We start from the raw sequence: 17,904 nt of genomic DNA, 5'->3' as shown, positions 1-17,904 counted from the left end.
TTTAAAAATATTATGAACTGATTTTTGCATCTCCATCCAGCCCATAATAATGTTTATCAAACATACTTTAATTAAATTAACACAAGACACATCAATTCCCAATTAATTTTTATATTTTGCCTCCATAAAATTTTATTTTCTTAAGCCTGTGATGATAGACAGTATGGAAATATACAGGATTGGAACATAAACTCCAGAGGACTAGTGTTATTTATAGGCAGATTTCAGGAATTCCAGTTGTCTTCAGTTGGCTTGTACTTAAAAGGAAAAATCTAACTCAGTGTGTAGGAAGAATTTCAAGCAAAAGTATTATGAAGTTAAAAAAAACTTCACCTATAAAACTGAAGCTATTCATGTCTAGGGAGAATTTATATTATTTAAATTCTTTTTCAGATAAAAAAAAATTATGTGAAAAGAACCGTTGGGAAACAGATCCTCTCCTTAATGAGTTAATGTTTTATCTCATTTATATCATTGCTGGAAGAAGAAAATAAAAGTTGAACATCAAGGGTGCTTTGAAAAAGTAACCTAATGGCATGTACCATTTGATATCAAAGTTATAACATGAAGTAGAGTGTACAGAAAACCTGTCAGTATTTATGCACCCACATCACTCCAAGCGATTACTTATTAGGCATGCCTGTTCATAGTTTTTGAAGTAGGATTAGGTGCTTTGTTTTGTTGTCCAACTCAAAGTGGACACACTGAAGAAAAACATGGTTGAAAAGAGGGGCATAAGGGAACTTTAAAAGCCTATCTATTCAGTAGCTGGGACTGTAGGTACATTGAAAATAGCCGCAATATACTTTTCATCCTCCAGTAAATAAAATGTCTTGTGAATATCTAACGTTGAGGATAATTGATGAGACTATTATCCCAGGGAAGGAGGGGTAGATACACCTTCAATAAAGAGATGATTATACCACTTCAATTCACAAAGTTGATTATTCTGGATTCATAGAAAGATAAGTATTGTTAAAAACCAGGCTTTTGAGAATATTTTTTCCTCCAAGTCCCTTCTTATATATGTTTATGTTTCTCCTTTAATAAATATCCCAATTATATACCAGTCCTGGTCTACTCAGAAAACAGAGTTTTTATGTGGACATAGGGTTGAAAAAGAGGATAAGAAAGGAAGCTACAAACCAATAGAAAAGAAAGGGCCCCTTCACTAGAGAAGAGGGACAGGAAAGGGTGGAGGAGATAGAGAGATGGGAAGCATAAGACTCAACTGAGAAGTCAGCCAGAATCCCAGACAGTTCTAGGCTTCAGCCAAAAGGTTTCTGAGTAAACAGAAACTCTGATGGAAATCTTGAATAGATGAAGGGGAATCTGAGAACATCCAGACTGGCTTTCCACTTTCTAATGGAAACCAATATGGCACAAGCATGTAGAAGAACAAGTACAGTATGAGATTTCTAAACAGATGAGCCTAAAATGACATTCCCTAGTCTCCATGCACTGCATATGAGCTCCAGAAGTTTCTACAAGCACTGTACCTTGTGCACAAAAGGTAGCTGAAGGGAAAGGCTAGCTAGCTTGTCAGGGAGAACTACCACAATGGGGACGAAGAAAGCTAAGTGTGCCCACTCTTAGGACTACATGGTAGTCTTGGCAAGATCTTGCAAATCTACAGAATAAGAAAGAAAGAAAGAAAGGCCCAATTTGGAGAAATGGACAAGTTCCTAAGAACAATCAACACAATACCTTATCCATGAGGAGAGAAGAGACTATAACTTATCCTACCCATGAATGCTTCAGCTACCAGTGCCAGTGCCTAATGGAACCAGATGGCACAACTTCCTTATTATCTGGTCCTAGGGTATTAGAAACCTGTGAAGACCAAGCAGTGTTCAGACTTGGGTCCTTCCAGCTCTTATTGCCAGGAGGTAGTAGGAGCACTCCCCTCCACTCCACACACAGAGCCTCCAGTTTGGGAGGTCAGAGAGAAGAGGGAAAATAGAGGAGCCATCCTGATAGAGACTTTAACCTTGAATTGAACTTGAATTTAAACCAGAAGAGATTGAGTTACCTTCAACTTGGCAAGTTGACATTAGCTGGAAGACTCCAGAGAAAAATGAATTCAATAATACAAAACAAAGTTATAGTTTTTTTTGCACACAGGAGACTGAATGCATATTTCAGCCCAGTTGCCCTACTTTTAGAGGTCAGCTTTCTCCTTTGGTCTGAGAAATAATCTGGCCATTTTCTTTGCCAAGGCAACTGGAGCTTTCTGTCATAGATTCTCCCTCAAGCTTTCTGAAGATATCTCAGCCTAATCAGCTTTTGTTTTTCCACCTTGTTGCTTTAACCTTTGGTGGTGGGATTCTTGCTAACCCTTCAGGCCTGATCAAATCTGAGCCCTAGTTCATTTGGTACTTCAAATTATAAACCAAACTTTATCCCATTCCTAGGAAGTTCTGTTCTCCCAGGTCTACTAAACACTGTATATATATATCTAATTAGATTCCATGTTTCTTGAGGGCAAAAACTGTGTCTTATACATCTATATTCTAAGTTCTTACTAAAGATGTTTTTATGCTGGGGCACCTGGGTGGCTCAGTCAGTTAAGTGTCTGGCTCTTGGCTTGGGTCATGATCTTGTGGTTCATGGGATCAAGCCCTGTGTCAGGCTCTGTACTGACAGGGCTGAGCCTGCTGGGGATTCTCTCTCTCCCTCTCTCTCTGTCCCTTCCCTGCTCTCATGTGAGTGCTCTCTCTCTCTCTCTCTTTCTCAAAATAAATAAACATTAAAAATGTTTGTATGTAAGTATGTGTTCACATGTTTTCACCCATATAGAAAGGGCATTTTTTGGAGCTTGGACACACACACGCATGCGCGCGCGCACACACACACACACACACACACAAAACACATTCCTTTTCTCTCTATTCACACTGGCATTAAAAGTAGGCCTATTTCAAATTGTATTTAGACAGTGAACATAAGCATTACAACTAAACCAAGACCTTTTAAGGGCCTACTAGTCAGCTAGTTTGATTACCATTATTACAGATAATATGTGGGTTGTGCTGGGACTTAGGCATAGTTGCCTACAATTCTTGTTTTTCTGTTGAAATCACTACCTACACAGTTACATGACACCAATAATAAGTTTGTAAGTAATTAGTGACAAAGCTTTCTTTTGTTGTGTTTCAATAGAGCAAAATCCTGGGGCTAATTCTACCATTATGTACATATGATATCACTTCCTGAAAATATATGAACATGAGGATTTTTTTGTTGTTGTTTTTTTAGTACAACAAAGTGAGAAATGCTGTGGAAGGAATGGCCTCCAGAAATGTGGTTGATTTCTATCTCAGGAATGTGTGTGAAGAACTTAGGGGGATAGACTTCGTCAAATAGCTGCTAAACCCAGCAGGCTCCAGCTAGCCTCCATTTAGCAACTAGATCCCAAGACCTTCTACCTGCTTGCATTTTAAGTTTCCTACTATTTCACCAGCTCTGGGTACAAATGTAGTCACCTTAATACAAATAGTCTATATTTCACCCAACCAGACCTCTGCTTCGCATTCTAAATTTATTCTCCATAAAAAGTTCCCCCAAATATTTCTGACATAATCCAGCATGGTATGAGCTTACTAACAAGTCTGGTCAGATGTATCCTGACGTCTCCCTGCTGTCACTTGCAACACAAAGCATGATTCCTGCCAAATCCACCACCTCTCAGGATGCAGTCCACTTCCTCATGAGGAGATCAAGCATGCAGACAGACCCCACTCTGCCTCTGACCACCTTCTCTGGGTCTCACAACCCAGACAGCTCCCACTCTGGAAGAAGTACTCAGAGCCAGATGACTTCTTTTCTCGCTGAGTATGTGGGTCTACTCCCTAGGGAGACACAAAGCAATGCCATAAACAGAGTTTAATAAAACTCACTTTTTTAGGTTGTACTAATATAAGCTTTTTCTTAGGACCCAAGGGACAGAGGAGTCCAAGGGACAGGCCTGGGGCAGAAATAATGTGGACAGAGCATTAGACCAGAATAACCCTTAGCTTTACCTGAGGCCTCGCCATCAACAAGACAGACTTCCAAAAGGCTTATAGCATCAGTTCACCTGGAAGGCCTGACAAGTAACATTCTCAACTTGGCTCAAGCTGAGTCCTTGCTACACACTACTTATGGAGACATATAGGTTCCTTCTAAGGATAATCTACAGATACAAAATAAAGTACAAAATGCAAACTTAGGAAATAAACGTCAAAAGAGCACTGATAAAAACCACAATGAGAAGGGTGCCTGGGTGGCTCAGTTGGTTGGATGGCCAACTTCGGCTCAGGTCATGATCTCATGGTTTGTGGGTTTGAGCCCCGCGTTGGGCTCTGTGCTGACACCTCAGAGCCTGGAGACTGTTTTGGGTTCTGTGACTCTCTCTCTGACACTCCCCTTCTCACGCTGTCTCTCTTTCTCAGAAATAAATAAAATGTTAAAAAAAATTAAAAAAAAAACACAATGAGATACCATCTCACATCCATTAGGATGGCTAATATAAAAAAGAAAGAAAAAAAGGAAACAAGTGTCGGAGAAGATGTAGAGACATTGGAACATTTGTGCACTGTTGGTGGGAACGTAAAATAGTGCAGACTTTATGAAAAACAGTATGGTAATTATAGTGGTTCCTCAAAAAAGTAAACAGAGAATTACCACCTGATGTAGCAATTCCAGTTCTGTGTATGTACGCAAAAGAATTGAAAGCAGATAATGATACACTCACATTTGTAAACAGAGCCAAAATATAGAAGCAGCTCAAGTGGCCATCAACAGACAAATAGATAAACAGAATGGGATGTATACATACAATAGAATATAATTCAGCTTTGAAAAGGAAGCAAATTCTGACAACATGGATGTAACTTGAGGACATTATGCTAAATGAAATAAGTCAGTCATGAAAGACAAATACTGTAGGATTTCAGTCATTTGAGGCACCTAGAGTAATACTTTTCATAAAGACAGAGAGTAAGACAGTGGTGGCTAGGAGCTGGGGGATGAGGAGAATGAGGTTGGTTCATGGGTACAGAGTTTCAGATTTGCAAGGTAAAAAGAGTTCTGTGGATGACCAGTGTGATAGCTGCACAAAGTGTGAATGCTCTTCATGCCACTGAACTGCACCCTTAAACATGGTTAAGATGACAAATATTATGGCATGTATATTTTACCACAAATTTTAAAATTAAAAAAGTGTTTTGAGGGTTTAACTTCTAGTAATGCCTAAATAGTTTCTTTTGGGCCAGCCCTTCCTCTAAGAGCAACTAGAAAAGTTGGATTCAGGGGGGAAAAAATGTATATATATTCCACTTGAAGTCATGAGAGAGTAAACAGGACAAGGAAAGGTTGCAGATTCAGGATCTGAAGGAAGCTACCAGAGGTAAGATGCACAGAGATGGAGCCACTTTTCCCTTCAAGCCCACTGAGAATTTCCCTTTCTGAAAGGGAAAGGGGTGGCTGCAAGACTGAGAAGCTGGACAGAGCTTTTGGTAATCCCACATCGAAGGAGGGGGGAAATGGAGTTCAGAGTAGAGCAAAGGGGAGTAGCCTTGATACTCCTCCCAGGGCTTTGGTTGGGACTCCAAATGGATACAACAAAAGATAAAGGTAAACCAGAAACGGATTAGCCCGCAGAATGATTGAAATCCATGTTCAGATTATTTATATTTCGGTGTGAATAAAATGACCTTCCCCTAACCTAGCGATCTGCCAAAAGAAGAAACAGTAAATTTTCACTGTAGAAAAATAATCACATCAATGCTTCAAATTTTCTTTACAATTCATTAAATTGTAAATTTAATTCATTTGTAAATTCATTTCTTTACAAATCATTAAAAATGCCTGGTACCATGGGGCATCTGGGCATGGGGCAGCTGGTTCAGCGTCAAAACTTTGGCTCAGGTCATGATCTCACAGTTCGTGGGTTCAAGCCCTGTGTTGGGCTCTGTGCTGACAGCTCAGAGCCTGGAGCCTGCTTCATATTTTGTGTCTCCCCGTCTCCCTGTCTCTCTGCCCCTCCTCCACTCATGCTCTGTCTCTCTCTCTCTCTCTCTCAAAAGTAAATAAACATTAAAAAAATTTTAATGCTTTGTACCCAATAAAGAATAGCCAGGTAAAGTCTAGAATTCAGTTAATAGTAATGTTGGTGTCTTCATTTTGAAAATTGTACCATGGTGATGTACAATGAAAACATTAGGAGAAACTAAAGCTAGTTGAGGGATAACGGGAGCTCTGTATTTTGGTAACCTTTTGGTACATCTGAATGTAATCCAGACTAAAAAATTTTTATTTAAAAAATAACCAGGGATACAAGAATATATGAGTTTATTTGAAATAGTTGACTGAAAACAAAGAGAAAAAGGGAACCAGAAAATGGAGTTATCAACTACAGACTTGAAAAACATGATACTAAGTATTATCAAGGAATTAAATGAGACGATTTTTTTAAGCTGGAAAAGATTTTAAACATGAAAATTCTAGAACTGAAAAATATAGTAATTATTATATGCTTATCAAATGGCTTTAATATCATATTAAAAGATACTGGATATGTTAGATCTATATATAGATCAAATATGTACATTTGATCTTAATTATCCAGTGTCTTTATATATATACACATATATATAAATATATATTATCATCCAGTGTCTTTATATATATATAAAGAGGACAAGAGAGCAAGACAGGAGACATGATAGAAAATTTTAATCTATGAGTGGTTAGAGTCCTGGGAGGAAAAGGAGAAATGAATAAAAGTATTATTTGAAATGATGATGATTGAGAATTTTAAAAACCTGAATAAAGATGCCAAATTGTGGATTTAAGATCTACAATAAATGCCAAGCCAAAAACATAAAAAGAAAATTATAAAATTTATGCAACTTTCAAACTTATTAGTCCATAGAGAAATGGAAATAAAAGCCATAATAAGATACCCCTTACCAAGGGGCTTACTATTATTTTAAGCTGATAATACAATTACTGGCAAAGTTGAGGTGTATGGCCATGGTCATAGCTTTTGGGACTGTAAATTGGGAAAAATTGCTTTAAAGGAGTACTTGATAATATGTTAATGCTGACCATAAAATATATCTTGTGACATAGCGATTCCTCCCATAGGTAACTGCCCAACAGAAATTCAGATTATTCACAGCACTGTTTTTCCACCTATCAAATAGATACATTGTAGCAAGTGGCAATTGATTAATTACATAAGAAAACTATTGAGGGAAGGGAAAGCCTAGACAAAAAGAATATACTATATTTGGTTTGGAATTGAGAATAGGAGAGGATGAAGGGAAAGCTATTTCATAGGGCTGCTAGTGAGGTTTTGCTTCTTGATCAAAGCACTGATCATATAGGTGTGTTCACTTTGCAAAAACTTATCAGGCTATGCACTTAAGACTTCTGTACTTTAGGGGCTCCTGGGTGGTGCAGTTGGTTAGGCATCCGACTCTTGATCTCAACTCAGGTCATGATCTTATGGTTCATGAGTTCGAGCCTGAAATCACTGAGCTGATGGTACAGAGCCTGACTGGGATTCTCTCTCCTGCTCTCTGCTCTTCCCCAACTTGTTCTCTCTCTCTCTCTCAAAATAAATTAATAAACTTAAATTTTAAAAAGATTTGGGTACTTTACCATATGTATGTTATGCTCCAATAAGAAAATTATTTTTACAAATCTTTTTAGGGGCGTCTGGGTGGCTCAATTGGTTGAGTGTCCGACTTCGGCTCAGGTCATGATCTCATGGTTAGTGGATTCAAGCCCCGCATTGGGCTCTGTGCTGACAGCTAGCTCAGAGCCTGGAGCCTGCTTCAGATTCTGTATCTCCCTCTATCTCTGACTCTTCTCTGCTCACGTTGTCTCTCTCTCTCTCAGTTAGAAAAACTTACTAGTGACTAGTTCAATCATCTAGTGACACATAAATATCTTACATTTTTTAAATTTAATTTTTAAATCTAAGTGATATATGTGTATGACTTAATGGCTCAAATATAACCGCTTTCCACTCAAAAGAAAGAAATTTTTTAATCCTTACCTCATGCTTTCTGTCTTCAATTTCAGCTTTTCAGAGGCAACCACTTCCAACTATTTTTGATGTTTCTTGTGGTATTTAGATCCATATTTCAAGACCACCAGCAGATATCCTGCTAACTTCTTGATTCCAACTACCTTTAAATATTCATTGTTTTTATATTTATGAAAGTTGAAGATTTAGCTCTACCTACATCCTACATCAATCTCCCACCCTTCTGCCCAATACTTCCATTGCTTTTATTATTATGGGAATATAAATATTATTCACACTGAGCCATGTAATATACTGAAAGTATATTCTCTTCTTGCACGAAATTTTGCCCTTTTTGGAGTTAATTAAAAAAAAAAACTTTTTTGGGGCTCTGAAGTGACAACATGGAGACTGCTTGTGATTCTCTCTCTCTCTCTGGCTCACACTTGTACTCTCTTCTAAAAATATATTAATATATTAAGTAAACTTAAACAAAAAAAAAATTTTTTTTTTTGGATTTCTGAGAACCCATCCCCAGTCTCTCACACAGATATTCTACACATCAGGCATTTTATCAGTTGTGTCTAGATGTTTGACAACTTCTTGTGAAAAATTTCAGCCAAGCCTCCTAGCCTTTCATGTCCCCACCCTCACCCTTTCTAGATATTCCTGTTGCTCTAATTCCTGAGGCTTTTCTGAGATTCCAAAACTATAGAGGGACAATCTCACAAGACCACTTGATGTAGTAGAAGGCACACAATGCAGCTGCCCATGATTTCAAAGGACACCAGATGTGCTTTTTGGGGTGGATGCTTGAAGAGAGATTGAGTGGTCTCTGATGCTACTTGATGCTGCATTTCCATGATTTCTGCTGAGCTCTTCCTCTCTCCCTCCCCTCACCCTCTTTAGCTGCCTTTCCCACTCCCAGACACCCTGTGAATCCTTTCTTAGTGGTGTGTGTGTCCGGTGATATGAATGCAGTGACCCACAAATTTTTTCTTTGCCCTGAGGATTTGGAGTCTCCCTTTATTTTTCTCAATTTGTTTTCCTGCAACAATCTTGGCCTGGGACAATTACTGGTAAACAGTATACCTGATGCCATGCTGTAAGAATGAGCAGGAGTAACAAAAAATCTAGGGAAAGGCAGAAGGAATTAGACATTTTCTTACATCATCAAGCCCTGCTGATCTCCTTCCCTTCTGCTTGCTCCATTCTATTGCCTGGCATTCATCTTCACCATTATTTCTCTTCATTATCTGTCACTCTCCAGAAATTCAAGTTCAAAGGTGAATTATGGATGCCTTCTCATCTTACATGCATGACTAGATTTTTAAAATGGGGCCCATTGGCATTCTTGCAAATGTCATGATAGAAAAGCGACCAATATCTTATCAGTGAAGGGTTTGCATCTCCATGCAATTCAGCCTCCACCCTCTAATTTGCCATTCTCTGATTTTATATTTCCCAATAGGCTTGAGAGTTCATAAAAACAAATTGTTCAATAACAAGAAACTCTTAATAATAGAGAACAAACTGAAGGTTGATGGAGGGCAGTTGAGCTACCTGGGTGATGGGTACTAAGAAGGGCACTTGTTGGGATGAGCACTGGGTGTTGTATGTAAGTAATGAATCACTGTTTTCACTCCTGAAACCAATATTACTGTGTCTGTTGGCTAACTAAAATTTAATGGAAAAAAACACTTGTCGCTTTTCTATCATGAAAATCTGGTCAATGTTTTACTCTGTAACCTCCAGATATAACTTCCAGATATTTGCTTATTACTACCAGGCAGTGTTTTTTACCATAAGACAAACTGCCTTAATTTTTGAAACTCTAATTTCTCCTTTAATCAGCTTTTAAGGCAACAATCAAACACTTTCTTGAATCAGCAACACTTCTCCCTCCATCCCCATCCCTCCTCCAAGTATTAGCTGGAAAACAATTTATCCCTTATCTACTGCAAGGAATCAGAGGTTGAGGCAGTTCTTATCATTAAACAGGTCTCAGATATTTTTTTAAATATTTTATTTATTTTTGAGAGAGAGATAGAGAGAGCATGAGCAGGGGAGGGTCAGAGAGAGAGGGAGACACAGAATCTGAAACAGGCTCCAGGCTCTGAGCTGGCTGTCAGCACAGAGCCTGATGCGGGGCTTGAACCCATGAACCGTGAGATCATGACCTGAGCCGAAGCCGGATGCTCAACCGACTGAGCCACCCAGGTGCCCCTCGGATATTTTTAAGAATGTGATGATTTTGTGAATTTACTAGTAATTTACTTTTATGTCCATTACTGTAATATTTTTTATATGTTTCTGTTAATACTTTAGATGCTTTTGCAAAATTTGACATAAGTTGAGAATCATAAACTCCAGGTATTCATTCAAAAACTAAGTCAGGGACATTCTCATTTTATCTATACCCTCACTCACTCTCTGATCCCAGGGTTATTTTTATTATTTTATTTTATTTCATTATTTTATTATTTTATTTTATTTTATTTTATTTTATTATTTTTTAAGAGTGGAGGAGAGACAGAGACAGAGAGAGAGAGAAGGAGAATTCCAAGCAGGCTCCACACCCAGTGCAGAGCTCAACCTGAGCAGAAATCAAGATTCAGAGGCTGAACAGACTGAGCTAATCAGAGGCTCCCTCCCAGGGTTATTTTGAAACAAATCCTAGACAGTATATAACTTTATTTTCTACATTGTTGCTTTAAAATTTAACACTTGGGACCTTGGTGCCCACAGGAGTCGGCCATTGTAGTGCTGCCTTGACCACTCTGTGCCTCCCCCATGCTGGGTCCTGCACCTGTGGCCGTGCAAGCTGCACACCTAACGGGACAAGATTTGTTGAATTCTTAAATGATGGACGTAAGAAGAGAAAGAAGATACACAAGGGAGCTGGAAGTGAGTGGAGCAGAATCCAAATTAGTGCAGAAAATTGTTGGAGGACAGGTCCCCTTCACTCGGAACATTAACAGTAGCATCCCACAGCAGCTGATGTGGAGGAGGAGCCCTGCCAAGAGCAGAAGGTTGATGAACAGGAGCCTGAACTGACTTCCACTCCCAGTTTGAGGCTGAAGTTACAAAGAATGGTGGCAAGAAGACCCTGGTGCTGGACTGTCACTTTTCAGATGAGGTTGGGACAAGAAGATGAGGATGAGAGTGATATTTTCTCCGTAAGGGAAGTGAGTTTTCAACCCACTGGTGAGTCTCAGTGGAAGGGCATGAATTACACACTCAACACCGATTCCCTGGACTGGCCTTCTATGGATTATCCATCCACCTGATGAATTTCCTGGTAAGCTGAAGAATAACACTTCTGGAGAAGAGCTGACCAAACTTAGCACAGCCCTGGAGCACCAGGAATCCATTATTCTTGTCTAAAACCTCAACAGTTTTGTCAAGAATTCATACAGCAGACAAGATGCTAAATATCTTTATTTTATGACAATATATGATCATATATTATGTTATATGATTATATATTCTAATACATTAACAATGATATAATTAATTCATTCTATATATATTATTATATATAATATATAATAATTGTATTTATAATTCAATTATCACAAAAATATGTAATTTTTACTATTATCAAATATATCTTCTATATTCACATTTCCCTAATTGCCTCATAAATGTTTTTTGTTTTATGGTTTATTGTTTGACTCAGGACCATAATAAAGGCAATGCATTACAATGGGTTGATAATGCCCCTTAAGTTCTCTTTTAATCTTTTTTTCTTTTAAGTTGATTTACTTATTTTGAGACACAGAGAGAGAGAGCAGAGCATGAGCTGGGGAGGGGTTGACAGAAAGGGCGAGAGAATCGCAAGCAGGTTCTGCACTGTCAGCAAAGAGCCCAACGCGGGACCATGAGATCATGACCTGAGCTGAAATCAAGAGTCCAGTGCTCAACCATCTGAGCCACCTAGCCTCCCCAGTTCTCTTAATCTTTAATTTACATCTCTGCCTCTTTTTTCCCCTTTTGCAATTCATCTGTCGACACAACCAGATCATTTGTCCAGTAGATAGAATTTTCCAGTCTGGGTTTTGCTGCCTGCACCTCTGTTCCATCCTTTAGTGTATTTGTCTGTCCCTGTGTTTCCTATAAACTGGTCTTTAAACCCAGAGACTTGCACAATTTAGCTTTGCATCCCAACATGGACCATGTGCCAACACCACTTCACATCAGTGTTCCCATTAGTGCTCCCATTTCCAAGAATCGGAGTTTGAGATGACTATATATTTTGGAAAGGATAGATTTTTTTTTTTCTCCTTTCCCACTTAAATGGCATTCATAGATTCTTTGGGACTTGCTTTCTCTGTAGTTGTAGAAGTAAAATTTTAGATATATTTTTTGCTTCAAGAGGATATTAAGAAGATTAATTTAAAATAAGTTTCTTTCAGGGTGCCTCAATGGCTGTCAGTCGAGTGCCTGACTCTTGATTTTGGCTCAGGTCATGATCTCGAGGTTCATGAGATCACGTCCTGCATCTGGCTCTGAGCTATCAGCTTCTGATCCTCTGTCCCCACCTCTCTCTGCCCCTCCTCCAGCATGCTCTTTCTCTCTCTCTCAACATAAATAAACTTAAAAAATAATTTTAAATAAATTCATTTCAGTGAAGTCAAATTTCTAAATCCAAGACCCTCCATTCAAGTAGATACCTTTCAAATAGATACTGTCCTAGCACAGGGTAGTTTCTTCACCTGACTTCCAGCACCTACAGTAAGTGCAAAAGGGTTGTAACTCTGTAGAATACATTTTCAAGGAAGAAGCATTTAGCTGGGGTTTTCTGAAAATTAATATGATTCCTTTTTCCTTCCATTTCCCACAAACACTTATGTCTGCATGGATGTATTTTGGCTAAAATAATTGTGAAGATTCTGTGCAATCAGGTTCACCACTGTTTGTGCCTAGAACTCTATCATCCCTGAAAGACCCGGCAGAAAGGAATAAACACTGTCCACTCACCTCAAGGAGCTTCCAGTCATGTACATAAGCAAGCACCTAATTAGCTACAGTGCAAAATGTGCCAAAATAAAGATCACACAAGAAAGATGAATAAAGTCCAGTGGGAGTTCTTAGAAAGGAAAGGTCACAGCTAGGGAACAAATCTTTCTTGGGGAAGGAGGGATTTGGGAAGAGTCTTGCAGGAGAGATAGGATTTTGATAGAAGAAAACAGCAATGACTGTGACAGGCAGAGGGTCTAGCCGGACAAAGGGACGTGGGAAACAGTTGCTGTGCTCAGGTTGACCCTCCGGAAGTGTCTAGTGTGGTTCTAAGTTTGGCTGCCATTAGGGTCACCTGGGAGCTTTGAAGAGCACTGAAGCCTGGGTTCCTCCTGAGACCAAGTGACTCGAGTCTGTGGGAGTGTGTCTGGGTGCCTTGTGTGTTTTGATAGCACTCTTAGGGGATTTAGGGAGCAAAGCATGAGAAGAAGGAAAAGCGACAAGGTCCTGTGGTAGAGGATTATGGCTGGAGAAATGAGCAGTTGGCAATGTGGAGCTGCCTACCTCCGTTATAGCTGCTCCAGAGAGTGTGATCACAGAGCATCAAGGATGACAGAGTTGCAAGACTCACAGAGATCACCTGTCTCAATCTTTCTCTTTTGATTGTACATGCTCATTACATAAGTGACAACAAGAGTCTTGAGGTCAACGATCTAAACAATAAAAATACATACAGAATAAAACTCAGAAAGGCCCCTGTTGCCATTCTCAACTTAGCCCCACCCCCTGCAAAGTTATTCTGTAAAGCCATTCAGTCCTTCTCTTCTCCTGACCTCTCTTGATATATTTATGCTTCTCTATGTGGGTGACAATTTTAGTTCACACACTGGAGACTGAGAGCAACAGCACGTTTATTTTCTACCCCTAAACAGATGTAATCTGCTCTAAACACCATTTTTTAAAAAAGTGTTTACCTGTTTTTGAGAGACAGAGAGACAGAGCATGAGCAGGGGAAAGGCAGAGAGAGAAGGAGACACAGAATCTGAAGCAGGCTCCAGGCTCTGAGCTGTCATCACAGAGTCCGACACGGGGCTCAAACTCATGAAATGTGAGATCATGACCTGAGCCGAAGTCAGCGGCCCAACCGACTTGAGCCACCCAGTGGTTTTACTTAAACGAGGAAAGATAAGGAAAGGTGCTCTTAGCACTGTTTCTGTAAAGGCACTGTTCAGGAGGGGACATTATCCAAGGAGTAGAATAAGGGCATTGTGGGAATAGAGACTTGACAGGCAGGTGATGAGGGGATGCAGTGGCCTGAGACCAAGCTGGATCAGGGTAGCAAAGGGCTAGATCCTGCAGGGCCTTGGATAGATACAACAGCATTTGGTGTTGTTGGCACCTGTCATGCACAAGCCCTCTTGGACATAATGTCTTTCTTCTTTCTGATGCCCCTCTATCTCTTAACCTTATGAGGGGAAGCACTGCTGAGAAGGCTTTCTGTAAGTGGGCTCCCTCACTGCTGCTTTCTAGAACCTGAAAAGCCTATTGCATCTCATTCATCTGTTGGCTCATCACAGCTGAAAATACACTTTGCTCCTTTCAAGGACCCAGAGTCTACATGAGTGCCATTGACTTGAAACAAAATACACTTCCTGAGTCCTGCCTGGCTTGTACTTTCCTTCTTCTCACCTTGACTCTTACTCAGAAAGAGAATCTTGTGTCTCTGCTGTTGCTGTTGTGGTCTTACAACTTACTTTCAGGAATAAAACTGAACATTTTCATTAAAGACTGGATTTGGTATAATGTGAAACATCTTAAAAAAAAAAGGTAGGGGCGTCTGGGTGGCTCAGTTGGTTGAGCGTCTGGGTTAGGCTCAGGTCATGATTTCATAATTTGTGGGTTCGAGCCCTGCATTGGGCTCTGTGCTGACAGCTAGGAGCCTGGAGCCTGTTTCAGATTCTGTGTCTCTCTCTCTCTGGCCCTTCCCTGCTCATGCTGTCTCTCTCTCTCTCAAAAATAAATAAAACATTAAAAAAAAGGTAAAGTTTCAGTTAAAGAAATGCCCCAACTGCCTCTCTAACCAATCTTGGTTGGTCCATTTGGAGGAAAGAAGGGAAGGTCTTTACTTGTGCTTCAGAAATAATCTCCTACTCTCACACAGGGGTGTGTGTGTGTGAGGGTGTGTGTGTGTGTGTGTGTGTGTGTGTGTGAGACAGAGAGAGAGAGAAAGAGAGAGAGAGAGGGAGGTTAGCTGATTGTTTCAAAATCAGTCACATTCACTACATTATACTAATGTTATAGGATTTTTGTTACTCATCAATATCTACTTTCAGGGAGGATAGCTTTTCTCTACCTCTTTGAAGCTATGTAAAGCAGTGTGACTTACTTCGACCCATAAAGTATGCATGGGAACAATATTTGGTAATACTACAGTTAACCTTCTAAGCTATTCTTTCTCTGCTGCTACAGTTCTGGACGCAAAGGCTGATATGGAAGTGCCGAAAGACAGAAGAAGCCTGAATTGTGCAGCCAACTCATGGAGGACAGGTGTCCTGAAGATTTGTCCCTATTCATTGGGTATTTTTTTCTTAAATAGTTTATTGTCAAATTGGCTTCCACATAACACCCAGTGCTCATCCCAACAAGTGCTCTCCTCCATGCCCATCATCCCCCTTCCCCTCACCCCCACTCCCATCATCCCTCAGTTTGTTCTCAGTATTCAAGAATCTCTCCTAGCTTGTCTCCCTCCCTCTCCCCAACTATTTTTTCCCCCTTCTCCTCCACCATGATCCTCTGTTAAGTTTTTCCTATTCCACTTATAAGTGAAAACATATGGTATCTTTCTCTGCCTGACTTATTTCACTCAGCATAACACCCTCAAGTTCCATCCATGTTGCTACACATGGCCAGATTTCATTGTTTCTCATTGCCATGTAGTATTCCATTGTATAGATAAGCCACATCTTCTTGATCCATTCGTCAGTTGACATTTAGTCTCTTTCCATGTTTAGGCTATTGTTGAGAGTGCTGCTATGAACACTGGGGAACATGTGCTCCTATGCATCAGCACTCCTGTATCCCTTGGGTAAATTCCTAGCACTGCTATTGCTGGGTCATAGGGGAGTTCTATTGTTAAATTTTTGAAGAATCTCCACACTGTTTTCCAGAGGGGCTGCACCAGTTGACATTCCCACCAACAGTATAGGAGGGTACCCGTTTCTCCACATCCTCATCAGCATCTATAGTCTCCTGATTTGTTCATTTTAGCCACTCTGACTGGCGTGAGGTAGTATCTCAGTGTGGTTTTGATTTGTATTTCCCTGATGATGAGGGACGCTGAGCATCGTTTCATGTGTCTGTTGGCCATCTGGATGTCCTCTTTGGAGAAGTGTCAGTTCACGTCTTCTGCCCATTTCCTCACTGGATTATTTGGTTTTTAGGTGTGGAGTTTGGGGAGTTCCTTATATATTTTGGATACTAGCCCTTTATCTGATATGTCATTTGCAACTATCTTTTCTCATTGGGTATTTTACACGAGGGAGAAATAAACTTTGATTGTGTTAACCTACTGAGATTTGTCTGTCACTGCAACATTACCTAGCTTATGCCAACTCATTACATATGCTCTATTGAGAAATTCAGAATCATCATTGTGCAAACATAAATTTTGTGTATGTATGTAGGTATGTATTTTGTGTATGTATGTAGGTAGGTATGTATGTTTGTGTGTTTGAGAAATGGAAATAGATTATAGATAGATAGATGATAGATAGATGATAGATAGATACATACATACATACATACATAGTAAAGCTAGATGATAGATCAATAGACAGATAATAGAATTGCCTTATGGTAAAGATTTGATTATAGAATAAGAGACAAGTTTCTTAATGTTTGATTTTTGCCAGTTGGAACTTTTAGCTGTAGGCTGCTCAAATAAATGTATATTTAAACAAAAACTTGGTTGACATAAGTGTTTATTTATATACAGTATAAAACACACCCTCATGTCTTTGTGCTTTGGTATATAAATGCATTATGTCACTCAGAGTTGATACTACAATCCACAAATTATAAGTATTATGTATACATAAACTTAGACTAAGTAGTCAATTAAAAGCTAAAGGCAATACTGCATCTTTCAGATACACTCCATATTATCTGCTGAATCATGGCTCATGCATGTTGTACATTCATACCAATAGCATAAGCAAAAGCCAGAGCTGACTTAGTTCTTTTATATTTCCTGATTTTTCTTGATTGCAGTCTGATCCTTCATGTTGTTCCAACATAGAGTAATTTTAAAGGAGAATTTAATTTAATATAAGCTGAATATCCTTTGGAATGTTAGAAGCCAGCATTACTACAGCAACTCTAATGAAAAACACAAGTTCCGTGTACCAGTTTGTGGTCAGAGCCAGCATTCCAGTCCTGCTCTCTCGTGGCTGCTAGTACTCCACTGCGCTCCTTTTCCCAGACCTTTGCTATTCTAGTTAAAGATGTCAGAGGCTGTGGCCCACATGGCATGCTAAACAGTCCACTGCTTACAGCAGTCTCCTATAGCTCAAGTGCAAAGACTGAACTCCTGAAACACACCACCGCCGCCGCCACTGCCACCACCACCACCGCCACCACCACCACCAAATAGAAGTCTCAGAGGATTCCCTGTTAATGTCCCTTCAGGTAGAAGTGCACTTATTTTAAAACACCCTACAAGGGCAAAGAATTACATTCCCATATATATATTCAAGACAAAGAACACAGCACCTTCCAGAAGAAAACTCATACAATTGGGCCAAGGCTGATTCACTCCCATGTTTTATCACTGGTGTGGAATGCCAGTAACAAGGGCAATCATTTGTTTGTGGATTCACGGAAGACTGGATTTTCACATTGGAAAAGGACTTCCTAATGAATAG

The 17,904-nt window shown here is 39.6% G+C and overlaps 1 pseudogene; it reads left to right on the top strand.

Annotated features, from left to right (window-relative positions):
* LOC120224974 overlaps positions 1-17,633 on the top strand; it is a 32,191-nt pseudogene extending 14,558 nt beyond the window's left edge.
* Positions 17,634-17,904: the final 271 nt, after the last annotated feature.

The sequence above is a fragment of the Hyaena hyaena genome, unplaced genomic scaffold (assembly GCF_003009895.1).
Source record: "Hyaena hyaena isolate Hyena2069 unplaced genomic scaffold, ASM300989v1 scaffold_1293, whole genome shotgun sequence".
Classification (NCBI taxonomy): Eukaryota; Metazoa; Chordata; class Mammalia; order Carnivora; family Hyaenidae; genus Hyaena; species Hyaena hyaena.
Note: the sequence above shows the minus strand (reverse complement) of the source record. Positions and strands in the feature narration are given on the sequence as shown.